The sequence below is a fragment of the Paralichthys olivaceus genome, chromosome 14 (assembly GCF_024713975.1).
Source record: "Paralichthys olivaceus isolate ysfri-2021 chromosome 14, ASM2471397v2, whole genome shotgun sequence".
NCBI classification, from domain to species: Eukaryota; Metazoa; Chordata; class Actinopteri; order Pleuronectiformes; family Paralichthyidae; genus Paralichthys; species Paralichthys olivaceus.
Genome location: NC_091106.1, coordinates 463,432 through 483,126, shown reverse-complemented (window position 1 = coordinate 483,126; position 19,695 = coordinate 463,432). Strand labels below are relative to the sequence as shown.

The following is a 19,695-nucleotide window of genomic DNA, read 5'->3' as shown; positions in this document are numbered from 1 at the left end:
TATTTTGTTGAACAAATTGGGAGTTTAAATTGATAAATAAGAGTTGTGTTAAAACTGCTGAGACAACCTACTAGAGAAATGGGTTTAAACATCGGTAAAGGAAAGAAAGATAAGGATAATGCTAATCCACTTCAGCTTTCTTTTCTTAATGTTCAGTATATGTTAATAAGTGATGGTAAGCGTAGAGTTAGAGAGGAAAGAGTTAGAGAGGAACGAGTTAGTGAGGACAAATTAGAAGGAAAAAAGAAATGTAGGGATATTTGTACTGGAGCGTGTGAATTTTGGTTAACTGAAGTGAATATCAGGGACAGTTTACAAAAGGTAGGGATTGAACTAATCTCCAAGTCTCAGTGTGTCCGACTAGACCCTGATCTGGACTCAGCTCCACCGAGAGGACAACCACAGCCAGCAGCGGTGCAGTGTGATGACCAGCAGGACACTCAGCTGCTACCGGTGCAGAGGGCGCAGGCGGCAGCTCCAGCCGTCCCTAACCTCCATCCAGACCTCGAGCTTGTTGCAGCAGAGGAGGTGGACAGGCCTCCATCATGCACCACTCCATATGTGGCAGCACATACTCCATGGCGCACCGGGAAGGAGGCAATTTATGATTTGAATGCAACCCCGCAAGCACCGATGGTGGAGGTGGCTGCAGGAGATGGAAACACTCAGCTGATCTACAGACCATGGACATTCACCAATATGAAAGAACCTACCACTTCATCTCTCCCACAAGTGTTAAGTGGGGGAGCGGTATGCAGTGCAACTGGAACCAGCACTGAACAGCAAAGACTGCTGATGACTGAGATGGGGACTCAGTATTCGAAAGTGGCAAGATCCGTCTCTGCACAGGAGCGGAGAATGGTGAATCCAGCATGGGGTAATGCTGATTATGCAGAAAAACTCTTGAACAGCAAGAAAAAGAAAAAGGCAACGCAGTTGACAGAGGGACTGCGAATGGCACAGCTGGCAGCATATCAAAACCAAGTCTGCGGGCGCAAGAAAGGTCATGGAGGGAGAGGAAGGGGATGTGGAAGAACTGACGCTTGTTTCAAATGTGGCAAAATTGGACATTGGATCAGGGATTGCCCTGAGAACCAATACACATAGTGCGATTGAGTAGCGGTGGAGCTGGGGACAGTGAAGGATTCATCTGGTGCAGACGCGGAGACAGAGAGAAAGTTTCAACCTACTCACCAAATTCGTAAGAGCACTGTAACACGCACACCATATGAATTACTGTTAGAACTGATGCATATATGCAAAAACACACAATCAAAGTAAATGGTAAAGACATCACATTTTTGGTAGATTCAGGTGAAAACAGAATCAGTCTCCAAAAATGAATGTTAGAGATGTTTTAAAACAATTGAAGCAACAGGTACGACAGTGCTAGAGAGATACACTGTACCATTGTTTAAAAAAAAAAAATGAGGTTAAGGAAATTTTAAACATTAATTTTTGTTGTCACCACGCTGGCTGATAGATATTATTGGTAGAGATTTCATGTGTTCATTGAGTAATATGCTAATTTTAACATCACAAGGCGTAGATGTAACTAGAGGATTTGATATATGCATATCAATGGAAGATTCTGAACGCTTCCCTCACCTCTGTAAGTAACACTTTCTTGTGAGATGCTGAGGTACTCACCCAGATGTAATTACAGATGTTATCCTAACACAAAGTATGGTAGAGAAGGTTAGAGTAAGTAGTTAAAGAATGTGATAGAGAAAGTTAGATTAAAGATTAACGATAGGTTAGGTTGGTTATACTAGAACAGTAATCACTGTGTTGTCTCAGTAGCTTAGATTGACTCACTGGACAAATTGTTTAAGGTATCAAATTCTGATCTCCATGTTCTATTAAGCAAAGGAGAACAAAAACAATTGGTATTGAAAGTTTTGGAACTTTGGACCAAAAGGGGTTATGGGAAGGGAAAAAACATCTGATCCCAATAATAAAAATAATTTAATCAGAGGTTTAGAGGTAAATCACAAAAGATTTCTGCAGTGATAAATGCAATTAGGACTGTGGAATTTATTATTGTCAGACTGAACACTTTTCAAAAGCTAAGTGACTCAGATACAGTACAGCTGATAAATGCAGATATGAAGCTGTTTGTGGACGACTCAGCATTAAAAGATCCAGCAACTGGTAGAAGCCAAGTGGGTTTTGACGTTACAACTTTGTATGACAAATTTGGCTGAATCACTCATTACATTATTCTGCAGAAGCTGCAGAATTGGTTGCATTGATTGAGAAATGCAAATATGTAAGTGACAGGTGTCAACATATACACTGGTAGCAGGTATGCATTGGGAGTGGTATATGATTTGGCAGATTTTTGGCTAAAGGGAAATTCTCAAACCCATTACCTACCATACATTGGTTGCTGTTCTGATTGATGCTGTGTTGTTATTCAAACTAATTGCGTTCTGCAAATGTGAAGCATTTTTTAAAGACTTTTCAGTTTCACAGGGGAATGTGAGAGCAGAAGCTGCTGCAAAAGCTGCAGCAAAGCACAGTCTGCTTGTCCGAGGCGTTTCTAAATCTGATAGGTCATTAACACCTAATGTATTTGATGGGTCATTAACATTTAAATACAGATTTAAAGGAGCTGCAGATAAGGGCAGCTCAGTTAAAAACAAACAAAAAAACAGTTTGAAGGAAAGTGGATTGTTTGGTGGCTATACATTTTGGTCTGGAACAAATAGGAAATCCTGTTTAGAAAGATATCTGTTTCCTCATAGTTGACACATGGTCAGAACCAAGTGTCAAAGGGGGGATGCCAAATGTAGGAAGAGATACAGATATATTGGTTTACAAAAGAATTGTCAAACTCACAAATGACTCACAAATTATTTTTAAATTTTCATTAGAGTTATATAATTGGTACTATAATAATACACAAAGAGGAATCCAGATTATATAAAGTGAACTGTTTGAGGGATTTTATGGAAGAACAAAGTGAGGGAAAGCAATACTGTCTTGATTTTATTGACATGTGTGTTTCTCCACATTTAAACAGGACTCTTCAGCAGTTGCGAAGGCACTGCTCAGGGAAATGTTTTATTGTGCAACCTGTCCCCTATGCTTTTTGAGATCCACAGATAGGTGAAGGAAGCCCTACCAAAATCCATAGATGGCAGTGAAGGCTGCTGAAAGATCAACTTGGATGTATGCAAGCCATTGCAGGGAGGTTCCTGAGCAAGGAGTGGATTCTTCAGAACACAGCGTGCATTGATGTCAGTGAGTGCACCTCAGCCTTCAACTGCTTTGTGTCCGCGAGCAAGGAGGGGGTGGAAATCTCTAGGACCACACGTCTCCAATCTCACGAAGAGGCGGCACATTGATTAGGGGGTTGGCTAGGGTGACGCTGCTGATAAACGATGACTCCGTCAGACAAAAAGTGACACCTGATGGGACGACTGGGATGCAGTTCGAGGGAAAAGATGTGTTCCCTGTCCTTGCTCACAGTCATCATCGTCCTGCCAACATTGCTATGGCAGGTGAAACCTTGGCAGGAAGAACAACACCAAACTAAACTGAGCATCATAGGCAAAAAAAAAAATGGAAACTCTTGTTTGAACTGACAAAGCCTGAAGTCAATTCATGGTATGCAGCCATGAAGACAACTGCGAGGAAAGATCATCAATGAGAGACCTAACCTCACTTACTTCCATACAGATTGCACTCACTATTATGAAGATATGAGTGTTCCACATTGAAAGTGTCTCCAAAGGATTTGGGGGACTCTTCCCATGGTGGGGAAATGTGCGAACAACACACACAGAATAGATGGGATTGTACTTAGTGGGGGTTGGGTTTTCATTTTTGTTTCTCCCAATATTCAGGGCCTCAGAAATGTGGCTCTGCGAAATAGGATGGCATTGGACATTATGCTCACCAGCCAAGGAGGTGTTGGTCACATAATCTGATCTGATTGCTGCACATACACATATACATACATACATCTGACAATTTGATGCATATTGTTTTTCATTTAAATTGCCTATTGTTTGAGGAAAAGAACAAGGACACACAGATTCCTGAAGCATGGAATTGGTGGTCATAGTATATTTTAAATGTGAAAAATGTGTCATTGGAATATTTGACATCGATTCAGATTTTTGTTTGTATTTAAGTGTTGTTGGTCTGGTGTATTGATTGTGTACTATTTGTGTACTTTAATCAAGAATGCAATTGGATATGTTAAATTTCCGGGCCCTCATCTAGAATGAAATTCTCAATTTCAAGATGATGCGTTTGTCTAAAAATGATAGTTGTTTAGTGAGCATGAAATGCTCAAAGGGGGGAAATGTAATGGAAATTTTTACATTTGTGAATGTTTAATTGCATTAGCAGACATGTATGTGGATGACTGACCAAATGGTTCACCAAATTGTTTATCTGAAAGGGCAACCTTAAGGTTTACGATGGTGGCTTAAGAGACTTGAGTTGTATGGCCTCGAGAAACCAAATCTTTATGGCTTCTCATGGTATCTCTGATTGGGATCAAACAACTGGGATCTCACAGGGGGGGTCATCCACAGAACATGTAAACAAATGGCCAGGATGTCTCCTCCACTGAGTGAAACTACAGGAGGGTAATAAATACCTTTGAATGCTTAGTGGGAGGGGGCTGAGAGTTATAAGAACACAGATTCTCCTATGTTCTTTGCTCATTTGTGCATGTCATTCAGGTGATGTGTACTGATGAGTCCATCTGCAGATGCTGAATTAAACTTTCAGAAAGAAGTGTTTGATTTTGTGCTTGTTTCACAGAAATTGCCACCACAGTATTACATTTTTTATTACTCACCTTATTGTTGGAACCTCAACCATATTTACTGTCCCTGGCTCAGACTCTCTCTCAAGCATCTACAGTAGGTGTTTTCATTCCCAAAACACAGGCTCTCTTGTGGTTCCAAGAGTCTGTAAGAGTAGAACAGGAGGTAGAGCATTCAGCTACCAGGCAGACAACTTCTGTGCATTTACAGTTAAACTTAAAACATTCCTCCCCCCCCCCCCACAATCCACAATGGGACCATGGTTGTTCTCATCTGCATGGAGGAAACTGACTGTCACAGAGTCATCAGCAAATTTGAAAAGTAATCTGTTGTCATGCCAGCTGCGGCAGTCATCAGTATACACATTATAAAGGGGAGGTGAAAGGACACAGGAGGAGACCCTGTGGATGATGACAATGTGTCTTACATGCATTACTTTCTGTGTCAGTTGCCAGTTGCAGCTCGAGGCATGTATCCAAAATTATCTTTTCCAGGCACTATACTGATACTGTAGTCACTACAAGTTACGCACGTTCCATTTTGCCTGGGGGACATTTAAAACAAACCAGTCTACAACACAATAAAAATCACATGAAAATCAACCTCCCTCCTCATCTTTTCATATTTTTTTCTCCTCAATTTTTTAATGTGGATTTAGAATTTGATACTGAGCATAGCCGTGAAATTGCCCCCCCAAATAGAAATGGTACAAGTTGTCAAATAAATGTTATCTACATAAATCCCCACAGATTTCAAAAACATTCTCAGAACAAAGTTAACATCACAGTATATTGTAAGGTATCACATTTTTTATTACTCACCTTATTGATGGAACCTCAACCATATTTACTGTCCCTGGCTCAGACTCACTCTCAAGCATCTACAGTAGGTGTTTTCATTCCCAAAACACAGGCTCTCTTGTGGTTCCAAGAGTCTGTAAGAGTAGAACAGGAGGTAGAGCATTCAGCTACCAGGCAGACAACTTCTGTGCATTTACAGTTAAACTTAAAACATTCCTCCCCCCCCCCCACAATCCACAATGGGACCATGGTTGTTCTCATCTGCATGGAGGAAACTGACTGTCACAGAGTCATCAGCAAATTTGAAAAGTAATCTGTTGTCATGCCAGCTGCGGCAGTCATCAGTATACACATTATAAAGGGGAGGTGAAAGGACACAGGAGGAGACCCTGTGGATGATGACAATGTGTCTTACATGCATTACTTTCTGCGTCAGTTGCCAGTTGCAGCTCGAGGCATGTATCCAAAATTATCTTTTCCAGGCACTATACTGATACTGTAGTCACTACAAGTTACGCACGTTCCATTTTGCCTGGGGGACATTTAAAACAAACCAGTCTACAACACAATAAAAATCACATGAAAATCAACCTCCCTCCTCATCTTTTCATATTTTTTTCTCCTCAATTTTTTAATGTGGATTTAGAATTTGATACTGAGCATAGCCGTGAAATTGCCCCCCCAAATAGAAATGGTACAAGTTGTCAAATAAATGTTATCTACATAAATCCCCACAGATTTCAAAAACATTCTCAGAACAAAGTTAACATCACAGTATATTGTAAGGTATCACATTTTTTATTACTCACCTTATTGATGGAACCTCAACCATATTTACTGTCCCTGGCTCAGACTCTCTCTCAAGCATCTACAGTAGGTGTTTTCATTCCCAAAACACAGGCTCTCTTGTGGTTCCAAGAGTCTGTAAGAGTAGAACAGGAGGTAGAGCATTCAGCTACCAGGCAGACAACTTCTGTGCATTTACGGTTAAACTTAAAACATTCCTTTTTGATAAAGCCTTGCTGGATCAGGTGAGTCCTGAACCATCCCTTAAGCTGCTATAGGTCTAGACTGCAGGGGAAACTCCCATCATCCACAGAGCACTTCTCCACTTCTCTCTGTCTCTCTGCCCCCCCCCCACCCCACACTCATTTATTTTTTTTAATAAATGTCAAAAACTATGTTATTGACGTGTCTCTTTTCTCCCATAGTCCCTCTCTCTCTTTCTCTCTCTCATTGCAGATACCTCTGACTCAAGAACTGAAGGAGAACAACTATTATTATTATTATTATTAACAACAATGCTTATTATATTAATTGTTGCTGCTATCATTGATAATCAATAACTTCTTTACACTGTTATTGTTTACATTTTAACTAGTAAGAGCTGATACCAGATGATCCAGGCAGATGATCGTCCACACTGTGGGCTGAGTGTCATAAAATTAACAACACATTCATAGCATCTGCAAACAATACTATATAACAACATTCAAGCATACTATCTATATAACAACAGATCTTAACTGTGTTTGTTCTCAAGTGTGGGGTGTTTTATACATTTTTAATAACATTATACGGATCACATTATAGCGTGACATATTTCTGGTTGAGGACAGGAGGAAATGACTGCAGTAAAGTGTGAAAGATGGGTAAAGAAGAGTTGAAGTGGAGTATAAAATGACCGTGGTATTAATGATAAACTAATCACATGAGGGATCGTCTCAGTTGTTCATTTGGAAAAAGGGAAACTGTAATAAAGTTATTGCATTACCTGAAAGGTTTCACAATGTAACTTGATACGAATCCCCTTGCGAGTCTGCTATTGATCCGAAAAGTCTGAATCTGTGAATGTCTTTCACACTTTCCTTCAGTCACTTTCCTCTTGTTAATCGTTCCTGCTTCAGCTCACCGGTCGTAGCCAGAGGTGTGTTCCATCCAGGGCCGAAGGTGATGTTGCTTACTGCGGGGTTAACCCCCTTCACTTCCACCAGCAATTGGAAAACAACACAGGGAGCTCCGCATCATATCAACTCGTTACGCTATGATGTAATCCATATAACGTTATTAAAAATTAAAAAACAAAAAAGATCTTACCAGCCTATACACCTCTCCTACACAGGGGAAGACCACGCCTCCACGACACACACTTTCATCAGAAATGAAACTTATCTCTCTCTCTCTCTCTCACGTGTCTGTGTGTGTCGGGTCAGATCAAGGTGATCAGCGGGACCTTTCATGTGACACCTGCATTTAGAGACGCGGTCTTTCAGTCGCCTGCAAAGACCCCCTCCTTTGCGCTTACCGCTCTGAACGCTGTCTCTGTCCACGCGCACAGTATGGAAGCCCTTGATGGTGGTGTTTTCGTCGGGAACATCCTGGTGCAGCCATGTCTCCGTAAAGCATATTAAACTACACTCAAGATACTCCTTCTGACTTTGGACCAGTGCAGTCAGCTCGTCCATCTTATTCCCCAGCGATCTCACGTTTCCCATGACAATGGAGGGAAGACTCGGCTTATAGCTCTTCTTGATAAGTCTTTGTTGTTTCACAGCCTCCCTTTTCCTCCGTAGATTTTTGCCTTCCTCTGCATCCCCTGTGTGTCCGAATCAAGATTTCAGCCGGAATATCATTGTACGTGGTCACCGAAGGTCGCTCGCTCTCTCCAACTCCACGCAGGGAAAGACCGCGTCTCTAAATGCAGGAGTCACGTGAAAGGTCCCGCTGACCACCTTGATCTGACCCGACGCACACACACACACACACACAGACACGTGAGAGAGAGATAAGTTTCATTTGTGTGTGTCGTGGAGGCGTTGTCTTTCCCTGTGTGGCAGGAAAAGTGCAAAGGTAAGATCTTGCTTGTTTTTAATAACGTTATACGGCTAGAAGGCAGCAGGGGCAGACAGGGAATTTCTTGAGATTATATCAAAGAATAAAGTGATTGAAGAGAGTAAGGTATTGAGATGAATCGCATATGATTCAGACTTCACACCAAACACAGCAGATAGTAGATTCAGTAGATGGGACGCGGGACCAAAAATATTTTGGGAACTTTTTAAAAAGAAGACCATCAAAAGTTTTCAGGATCTAAAAAATCAGTATGGATTAAACAATCAAGATTTATACAGATATCTACAGATGCGGCATTATATGGAGAAAACTATAAAAAAGTTTAATTCAGATGAGCCTGAGTCAGGAATCATTAAGTTCTTTATCTCAGCATATGATTCAAACTATCACAAAACTATATAAAGAAGTGGAAAGATTAAAGGGTAACAATATGACATTTATAAAAGAAAAGGGGGGAAAAGAGGCTGGGTGGCAGTTAGATAGATAGATAGATAGATTACTTAATCATCCCCGGAGGGAAATTAAGTTGTCATAGCAGCTCGTATATCAGAACACAACAAAACACAATACAATAGAACAAAACAAAACATTGAGGTAAAAATGAACAAAAACAGAAACACAAGATGAATAGGCAGACAAGTAGTGCAGTGGCAATATGATGGTAATAGTAATGATGATATGATGGTAATGTTATTGTTAGACAGTATATAAGAATAGTAGTACAGTATATATATATATATATATATATATATATATATATATATATAGTATACAATATAACATAATATATATTTATATAGATAGTACTTATACCAATATAATAGCAGTATATAGTAATAATGGCAGCAACAGTATATATAATAATAATAATAATAGTAGTAGTAATAATATAATAATAATAACATGTACACATGTATAAATATGTGTATATAGACTTATATATACGAAGAATATACAGAGAATATACAGAGTATGATATAATATGATATGATATATAGTATATAGTAGGGTATAAATATAAGTACTTGACTATACAATATACTATCAGTGTAAGAATATGTAGACTGGGTGTGCAAAAGACAATATTATTGTATAAAATGGTCTGTAATATCAAAATGGTTTAATTAACACATATCACAGAAGTAAATGTTCCAGTATATGGGGCGTAGTGTAGTACAGGGTACATGGTGCAAGGGTGACAGGTATGTTAGTTCAGTTCTGTGATGGTGGCTCTGACAGAGGTAGATGAGTTATAGAGTCTTATTGCGGTTGGAATGAACGATTTCCTGTATCGCTCCTTAGAGCAGCGGGGTTGGATGAGCCTGTGGCTGAAGCTGCTCTTTAGCTTGTCCAGTGTTTTGTGGAGGGGGTGAGAGGGATTGTCCATGATTGCCAGCAGTTTTGCCAGCATCCTGTTCTCCACCACCTCCTCCATGGTGACAAGCTTAGAGCCAACCACAGACTCTGCTTTCCTTATGATTTTGTTCAGTCTGTTGGCGTCCTTTGTCTTGATGCCCGCACCCCAGGACACCACAGCAAAGAAGATGGTGCTCGCCACAACAGACTGATAGAACATCTGCGGGCATTTTGTTCCAGACATTGAAGGACCCGAGCCTCCTCAGGAAGTAAAGCCGGCTCAGGCCCTCTGTGTGGGTGGACCAGTCCAGTTTATTGTCCAATGTGATACCGAGGTACTTGTATGCAGGTACCACCTCCACATCCGTCCCACTGATGCAGACAGGAGAGGGCAGGGGCTTGTTCCTCCTGAAATCCACCACCATCTCCTTCGTCTTCTCCACGTTGAGCTGCAGGCGGTTCTCCCCACACCACTTCACAAAGCGGTCGACCAGGTCCCTGTACTCAGCCTCCCCCCGCCCTCAATACACCCCACAATGGCCGTGTCATCAGAGAACTTCTGCAGATGACACGACTCAGTGCAGTGCTTAAAATCAGCAGTGTATGTGGTGAAGAGGAAGGGGGACAGTACAGTTCCCTGGGGGGCCCCGATGTTACTGATCAGACGATCAGACACACAATTCTGTAATCTCACAAACTGTGGTCTGCCCGTCAGATAGTCATCGACCCAAGTGATGAGGGGAGCACTCACCCGCGTGCCCTCCAGTTTGGCCTTCAGCAGTCTGGGCTGGATGGTGTTGAAGGCGCTGGAGAAATCAAAAAACATGATCCGGACTGAGGTGTTGGGTCTGTCCAGGGAGGAGTAGGCCTTCTGCAGCAGGTAGATGATTGCATCATCAACCCCAACATGGGGCTGATATGCAAACTGCAGGGGGTCTTGTGATGGGCACACCAGTGGTCTGAGGTGTGCCAATACCAGTCTCTCCATGACCTTCATGATGTGAGAGGTCAGTGCCACCGGCCTGTAGTCCTCCAGTGCAGCAGGACGTCCTTTTTTGGGCACTGGGACCAGGCAGGATGTTTTCCAGAGCACTGGCACTCTCTGAAGGTGTAGGCTCAGGTTGAAGAGGTGCTGGAGAACTCCACAGAGCTGGCTGGAACATGCCTTCAGCACACGAGGGTGGATGCGGTCCGGTCCAGCAGCTTTCCTCTGTTTGAGCCTCTCCAGCTCTCTCCTCACCTGGCTGGCTGTGATGTGTAGTCCAGACTGGAGGGTAGGGGATGTCAGTGGTGGGTTTGAGGGTGGTGCAAAGAGGTGTGTGTTGCAGGAGGTGGTGGTGGTGGGGGACTGTGGGTGATGTGAGGATGTCCTGGGGGTGGGAGGTGTGAAAAAGTCTGTGGTGAAAGCCAGCGGAGGGGTGGGGGGAGATGGTGACGGGTGTGGTGTGGGGCAGAGGATGATGGGGGGAGGTGGGGGGTTGTTGCTCTGAGAAGCAGTAGAGGCAGTCGTAGAGGCAGTGGAGGGTCCGCTGGGGGTGGGGTGGTTGTTGTTGAACCTATTGAAGAACGTGTTCAGCTCGTTCGCACGTTATCAGAGGAGGAATGGGACAAGGTAAATGAAGGACAGTGGAAAACAACATGCTCCCTCTCATGGAGAGAATATGGTTGGAAGAACATTGTAAGATACTTTATTACACCAACACAACAGAAATCTCAAGACACACGACGTTGGAGACTGTGTGGGGAAAATAAGGCCAACCATTTTCATATCTTTTGGGGATGCCCTTGTATTATACCTTTTTGGCAAGAGTTAAAGAAGAGTATGGAAACAATTCTGAAAGTGCAAATTCCACTTTCATTTGAAGTTTTATATTTGGGAAAAGAGAACCAGGAGATTAAATACATATTTCGAATAATGATGGTGGTGGTGGCTAAAAAGGCCATCACCAGAAAATGGCTAAAAAAAGATCCACCAAAAATAGAGGATTGGGTAGATGTAATGCTCGATATATATAGAATGGAGAAGCTGACTTTCTCAGCTAGACTAAAATCAGAAACTTTTAAAAACTACTGGGAAAACTGGATTGATTTTGTGTCTCCATTGAGAGCAGACTTTGTGCAATAATGACAGTGTGTATTGCAGAGTGTTGACCCCCTTGGTTCAGGCTACAAACTTGTTTATTATTCATTTATTTATTTGATATGTTTACCCCAATCAGGAGACAAGGAACAATGCAGGAGAGGTGTGAAAATAAGGACAAGAGTGAAAAAGCGGTTCATTTTACTTCACATTTACTCTACTGTAACTTTACTTGAGAATTCATGTCCAATTATGTCTCTGCTCTGCGGTGGAAGTATAGGAATGTTTTATACTGTTGTAAAATTATACACATTATGTAAAATATTGATGGAATATTGATATGTGGAATCAATAAAAAAGATAATTGGAAAAAAAAAAAAAGCTCTGGGTGTTGCAGGTCAAAAGATCAAATTTGGAGCCTTTTGGGTTCAAATGTCTGGTTAGGGTAACTACACATGCTCTTACTGCTGCTGGTGTTAGAATAACTTTTTGAACATAAAAACACAAGAATAAACAAAAATACTGTTCTCTAAGTGCTGCAACTGACCGTAAACATTACAACCATAACATGAATATGCTCTAGTATTAGAATATGAGAAATTTAATGTTGAGGTCGTATTTAAAGAGACCACTTTGGTGAGAGAATGGGCTGTGATTGGTGGGTGACTGACGAGCACCCATAAACCTATCGGTAGCTGAGCACATGACTCTGTGTCCTGCATGAACTAACACAATGCTTCATTAGTCACAATTCAAGTTCAGGATTTCTACAATGACATTCTCACTTTAAACCTCATTTAAAGTATCTTGAATTGAGGCAAATTAAAGCTGACCTTGAATTATGATCAGTCAGAATCAAATTGTCATATATCACAAATCATAAACTGGATTTATTTTCATAATTAATTATGGATAAAATTACAAAGTATGTTGCAGAAATCTGAAATGGATATCTATATCATTGAGCATTGTTCAAGTTACATTGTACAAGTACATGTTCTACTGAATAAGGGATCAGCCACTTGCTATCTGTAAACCCCCAACCCACAAGTGAATCTCCTAATATTATGCTAGGTGTTGTTTGGGCAAAGAAAAAATTAAAAGAAAAAAAGTCTAATTTCTGCATTTCAGCAGGTGCTCTTAATAAAAATGTTCCCTTTTTAGCACCATGCATCTTATCCACTGAAATATCCACACTTACATCACTGATATAAACATATACCTATTGAGATTTAAATAAAGTAAATGGAGAATTACAGGATTACCTCCACATTTGCTATGGTTTGAGATACTGCTGCTAGTGCGACATCTAGTGGCAGTGAATATCGCTAATGAATATCATATGTACATAAACACTCTCAGAGGTGGGTAGCAGAACCTGCTGTGAACTTCAGCTGACATAAAAACTCAAAAGCTTTAGTTTGCCCAGTTTGGATGCGCTCCTGATGTAAATATAAAGTATTTAAATCTAGCAGGGCCCATTCTGTTCAATCTGTACAATTTTGACGATTGCCCACTGGTGGATTATTTTATATTCAATTCTTGCCAATAGATCACTTTCTCCTAAGTCTTATACACTGGACCTTTTAAGAAAATACTTCATTCAATACATTGTACTCATTTTCTTGTGGACAGTTTTTCATGCTCAGAAATCTTTGCTTTAACCCTCCGTTTAAGTGAATTGTTCTTTACTTTATTTGAAGTAAGAGTAGTTCAGTTAAAGAAGTCAAAGTACATTTCAGAACCTGTACTTTTATACTTTTACTTGGTTAAAGAAGCCGAAACAGTGGTTAAACTTCTTTATTTTTAATACAAGTATCTGTACCTCTACTTGAGTAAAGAATGTGTGTGCTTTTATCACCTCTGCACACACATACACACACACAGTGGATTTTTTTTAACAACAGGGAGACCACAACTTCACAATAACACAACGATACCCACAAGCAACAGTTAAATTCGAAAAAACAAGCTGCAAAGCAACCAAACTCACGCCATGCAGTAGCAAACTGCCAATACAACTGCCTGGACACTCCAAACAATTTGTAGAGCAACACATAATGTCCTGAGCACGTAGGCATCAGGACAAACACCAAATGTTAGCTCTCAACTTGAACCCGGTTATGATGCTGTGGCAAGACTTTAGAGTACAGCATGAATGTACAGTTCATGCTCAAAAACCTATGTGCTGGATTTTAAAAAGTCCTGCAATGGCAATGGTTCAAAAATTCCTCCACAGGGATGTAAAAGACTTAAAGTTATTGCAAATAGAACAGTATTTAGGTTTTGGGGTGGATTACCTTTCAATGGGGGATTTAGATTAACTCTTTCCTTTCAATAAATCCAATGATGTACTCACATTGTCTTTACCTTATATTAAAATGTGTTTGATGATCTGCAACATTGCTCAAAAAACATTCCTCTGTTACGTCATGCTGTCAAAAAATAACTTGATGATGTGAAGAGCTATTTGTTTCTCTTATCTGTGAAGATAGTTCTTGATAAATCTTTATAAGGCTATATGTTTGGAGTCATTGCTATGTGCATGATTGTATTATGCATGTTATTAATTATAATATTTTTGCACGGCACTAAATACAAACGATTTCTGCATCATCATGCCACTCTCAATTAACATACAGAAACAGAAGCAAATGAGACAGAACTGTGGTTGTTCTCTAAGATGTGATACAGTTACATTTTGTTCTGTTGTTGCCTTTTAACTGAAGTGCCAGTATGTATGACATGTGTCATATCAGCCTATGTTGTGGTGGCTGGTCATTATACTGTCTGGTCCATCGGCCATCACGGACCAACATCCTGTCTGGTCAACAGACTGAGGCCCCTGCTGAAGAAATACAGAGTCACTGTGTACTTGTCTGGCCATGACCACAATCTGCAGGTATGTAAGTGAGTGCACGCTCAATCATAAAAAATATCATGTGTAAATGATACACATCAAGGAAGTGTATCTCAGTGTGTTGTTATTTGTCTGTCTGTCTCTTTGACAGTTATTTATTCTTTTTCATATCCCACTTATCACACTGTGTTTGAGAAGAGCATGTGCAAGATTGCCCCTCTCTGTACAGGAGGTGGCATTCACTAGTGGGTGCTACAAAGACTGTACTTGTTGATAGTTCAAAGCTAGTTTGCATCATTTTCTGGCACCAAGACTGGCATGTGCCCACATTACACAATCACAGGTTTTATACATTTCCAAAAATTAGAAACCATCCAGATAGTTATTGGGTTAAATGATACTTTGTTTCAACGGATATTACTGGTCAATATAATTAGTCATAAAGATGAAATCTTATTTATTTTATATGAGCACAGTGTTGACATATTGTTCCAGGAAGATGAGCATTTGTTTTTCCTGCAGTAGTATAACTTACAGTCCAACAATTGGCTTCAACTTATCTCAATGAAGTAAATGATTGCACAATGTGATGGCTACTGAGTAAAGACAACATTAAGAATGGTACACTGTAAGCCTTATCTTCACTATGCAAGTCTGTATGGCACAAAATGACCGTAAAAAAACTAAAGTCACTGCACAACAGAAGCAGAAAGGGAGGGGGGATTGAAAAGATGGAAACAATAACATAGAATGATACAATGTGATGGAATATCTGGTAACTTCATCTACCACTTGTATGATATGGTTTTATATTTAATTTTATAATTACCTCAACATTATGAAGTGATCTGTGTGTCTGTAAAACACGTTGGAGCAAGAGGAATTTACTGTGCAACGTGAGTGTTGCAGTCTAAGCATTCAGATGTGTTATTGTCAATATGTGTGTGTCAGTGTAAGAGGGAATCAATGTGCTGCATAAAGCCCTACAATGAAATAAGATTGGAAACAAGTGGTTGATATGAGAACAGTTCAATCAGGAGAGACTTTAACTTGACAGTTGAATATTTTTTTTATTTCTATGCAATTAAGTCTTTTGGCATTTTGACCCCTATGTGATGTCATCGGCATCAGAGGGGTTGATGGAGAAATAATTATGAATGACTCTGCTGGACTGGACCATGGCTTCGGATTAAACCGGAGGAGATTGGGTTGAAGGGGAGTTACAGCGGATCACTAATGACAGCTGACTGCCGGAGAGAGGAGAAAGGATTTCAAATTTGATCACAACCGCCAACTGGCTGGATGAGATTGTGGCAATATCTGAATGGCCATTCAAAATGCCCACAATCAGCTGATTAATAAGAAGAAATATATATAGAGAGATAGATTTGTGAGTAATTGAATATTTCAAATTTCAAATTTATATAGCACGGTATCACAACAAGCAGTTGTCTAAGGGTGCTGCACAAAAGTCCAAGTCCAAGAAGAAACACAAAATCCAACTTGTTCCACACCGAGCAAGCATGAGCAACAGCGGGGAGGAAAAACTCCCAGGTGTAAGAAACCTCCGGCAGAACTGGGCTCTGTGTGGACGGCCTCTGCCAGGAACGGTTTATGAGAAAGTCTTCCTGAATTATACTTCCTACTTATACTGAGCAGCTTCATGTTGCAGCTGAATACCCCTCATCTTACCCTCCTCTTCCAAACATGAAAGAGAACCTGTGGCAGCCTTCACTTGTCATAAAAACTCAAGAGGCGTTTAGTTTGTCCAGTTTTTACTACTGTAAAAACATGGCGGCCTCTGTAGAGAGGACCTGCTCCACATGTAAATATAAAGTATTTAAATATAGATGGCTCATTCTAAGAAAACAACAATCGTACAATTTAGATAAAACACACTAGTGAAAACATCACTAGGATTACTTTGTATTCAGTTTCTGCTCCCTTTCACCTAAATCTTACACACTGAACCTTTAATGAATTTTGTCGCTGTATCTTGGTCTAATTGAGCACAACATTGATGCCTTTAATGCTGTCTGTCTCTGTATTTTTAACAGTTCATCAGAGAGGATGATGGGAGCTCATATGTAGTCAGTGGGAGTGGGGTGGTCAGCGATCCTGACGCCACTCACAAGGACAGTGTTCCTCAGTCCTGGCAGCTCTACTCCAGTCCTGTCAATCACACAATAGGAGGCGTGGCTTACTTCCAGGTCACTGAGCATAAGATGACAGTCACCTTCATGCAGACTAACGGGAAATGTGTTTACCGCACAGAGCTGCCAACACGTATAGTCAGAAGTAATGGAATGCTCTAAAACTGAAGATATGATTACTGATATCTTTGGGCGATGGCATGTTACTATTAAGTGAAATGTGTATATTCATAGTATTTTGTACTGTATGCAATGTAACAAAATATAAACTGTTTTATGTCTTTTGTTGTGCATTGTATTTCATGATGGAGGCCTCTATGTGCAGGATGAATTATAGCTCTACTTGCATACAAGTAAGTAGTAGAGCAATAGTAGAGCCAAGTAGAGCATTGTTAGGTTTGCAACCAAAACATCTGCTCTGCCATTTTCACTAAAAATTGGACCAAATTAATACTTGATTGTCATATTACTGCTTTTATTTGTTCAAGTTTGTATTTACTTTGCTTGCTTTTCAGTCAAAGCACTTCCGTTTTTTAAAGTGCTATATGAATAAAGTGTATTACTAGTAGTAGTAGTAGTAATAGTATCAATATTATTATTATTATTATAGTATTCAAGTGAGTTTACTATAAGTGAGTGACTACAACAAGTTTCTGGAATCAGTGTGGGCGCCCATCTGCCTTGACTAGAGGAGAATAATGGAGGAGAGGAGAGATGAGTGGATAAGAGGGGAGAGAAGAGAGAGAGAGAGACAGAGAGAGACTGTTGTTGTCATAAAAATATAAATATAATGAATAGTGATACATTGAGATGCAATTATATTATTAATTATAACAGTTTATCATCATCATCATAATCATAATATGGTGGTAGTATTAGTAGTGAAATTTGGAGAGAGAGGGAGAGAGATAGAGAGATGGAAGCACAAACAATGGACTTTAGTTACATGAAGTAATATGATAAAAAATATGGGGCCACAGGCACAGTTCAGTGCATGTTGGGAGTTGTAGAAGAAAATTGTTGTTGTTTTCTCTATTTCTTTTGATATTTTTATGCACCTTTCAAGTTCCTGCTTTTCTTCATGACATCGATCTTTGTGTTTACTGTATCTACTTTCCCAGGAGGATGGCTTTTGAGACAGCTTTCCTGATTACATGTTGTTATGGCCTGGCTGGCTGAGACCATAACAATAATAATAATAAATGTATTTATACATAAAATGCAGCTAAAATGTATTATCATAGCAACAGGTCTTGAGTTGTTTCTTAAAACTATCAACAGAAGAAGCATGTCTGATGTGTGGTGGGAGTTTGTTCCAAACCTTTGGATAGCATAGCATAGGAAAGCATAGCAAGAGAAAGCTGCTTCCCCAAACCTTTTATTGTTTGTTTTGGGGACATTGAGCAAGCCCGCTGTAGACGACCTGAGGGAATGATTCGTAACATATTCCGATAAACAGTCAGAGATGTATGACGGTGCTGTACCATTAAGAGAATTAAAAACAAGTAAAATAATTTTAAAATCAATCCTCAGTGATGCTAGAAGCCAGTGTAAAGACACTAAAATAAAAGTAATATGGAATCTTTTCCTATTTCTCATTAAAACCATGGCTGCTGGATTTTGCAAAAGCTGTAGGCGATCGATGGATTTTTTCGGTAATCCTGAATATAGTGCATTACAGTAGTCCAGGCGAGAAAGTATAAAAGCATGAATCAACTTTTGGCAGTTTCCAAAGTGAGGAACAGTCTTACTCTTGCAATGTTTCTTAAATGATAAAAGGCAATCTTTGTGACATTGTTTATGTGTGGATTAAAATCTAGTCCTGAATAACACCCAGGTTCTTTATTTTTGATTTGTTTTGCTGCTCCAACTTTGCCGATAATCTTTTGTCCTTGAACATTACAAAATTTTCAGTTTTACTTTCACAGGCAATTTATAACTTGGTTTGGCGCATCAGAGTCATCTGGCACTAAATAAGGGAAGACACATGATGGCTCAGATTTTTCTAACAAAAAGTAATTTTCAAAGAACTAAAACAAAAAAGAAATTCAACTGATAAGGCTGACAGGAACTGAATTCCAGACCAAAACAAGATCAGATTAATGCTACAGAAATCAAAACTCATCTGAATGGCAGGATGAGCATGGCTATTATTATATGAGGCAGTGGCCAGCTACCTCTACTTCACTGATGGCCCCCAGCTCCAGCCAAAGCAGGATCTTGCAACACAAGACACACAAGCAAGTATACCTAGGCAAGATGCTGAACCCCAAATTGCCCTTCATTGAAAAAAAAACTGTATGAATATGTGTGTGAATGGGTGAATTGCAAACTGTATTGTAAAGTGCTTTGAGTGATCATCAAGACTAGAAAGGTGCTATATAAATACAAACCATTCACAAGCTCTCACATCACAGTGTGAATTCAATTTACTTGAACCCCCAATGCATACAGATATGCCACATCAGCAGGGGTGCTGAAGGTGTTTATCACATGACTTAGTGAATGATTGGAGCATAATTGTATAATAAATTAGCCTGTCCAGGACTTCCTGGAGTTGTATTCACATTTGTTTTCACAGAGACCCCTCCATCGGCAAAGAGATGAGTAGATAATGAGTGAATTTTCTTTTTGCGTTGAACTATCCATTTAAGTGATGATTCAAAACCTAAACTCTGAATGTTGACCATTAGAAAGAATTGTACCGCCTTGTGTGATGTCTCTCCCCATTCTGCAGTGAGTCAAACACATCTGAACAAGCCACAACATTTTTATTCTTTCACAGAATTCCCCAAGCGGTCGA

General features: G+C 40.0%; 2 long non-coding RNA genes across 2 annotated transcripts in view; one reads left to right on the top strand and one right to left on the bottom strand.

Moving 5' to 3' along the window:
* The window catches only part of LOC138413650 (uncharacterized), a 57,983-nt gene that overhangs the window by 20,406 nt on the left and 17,882 nt on the right, over positions 1–19,695 (top strand). The window lies entirely within an intron of this gene.
* Positions 4,831–6,690, bottom strand: LOC138413612 (uncharacterized). Its single transcript, XR_011245999.1, has 3 exons — positions 6,400–6,690; positions 5,612–5,724; positions 4,831–4,935 (listed from the first exon to the last, which is right to left on the bottom strand). It is a non-coding gene; the product is annotated as an uncharacterized lncRNA (long non-coding RNA).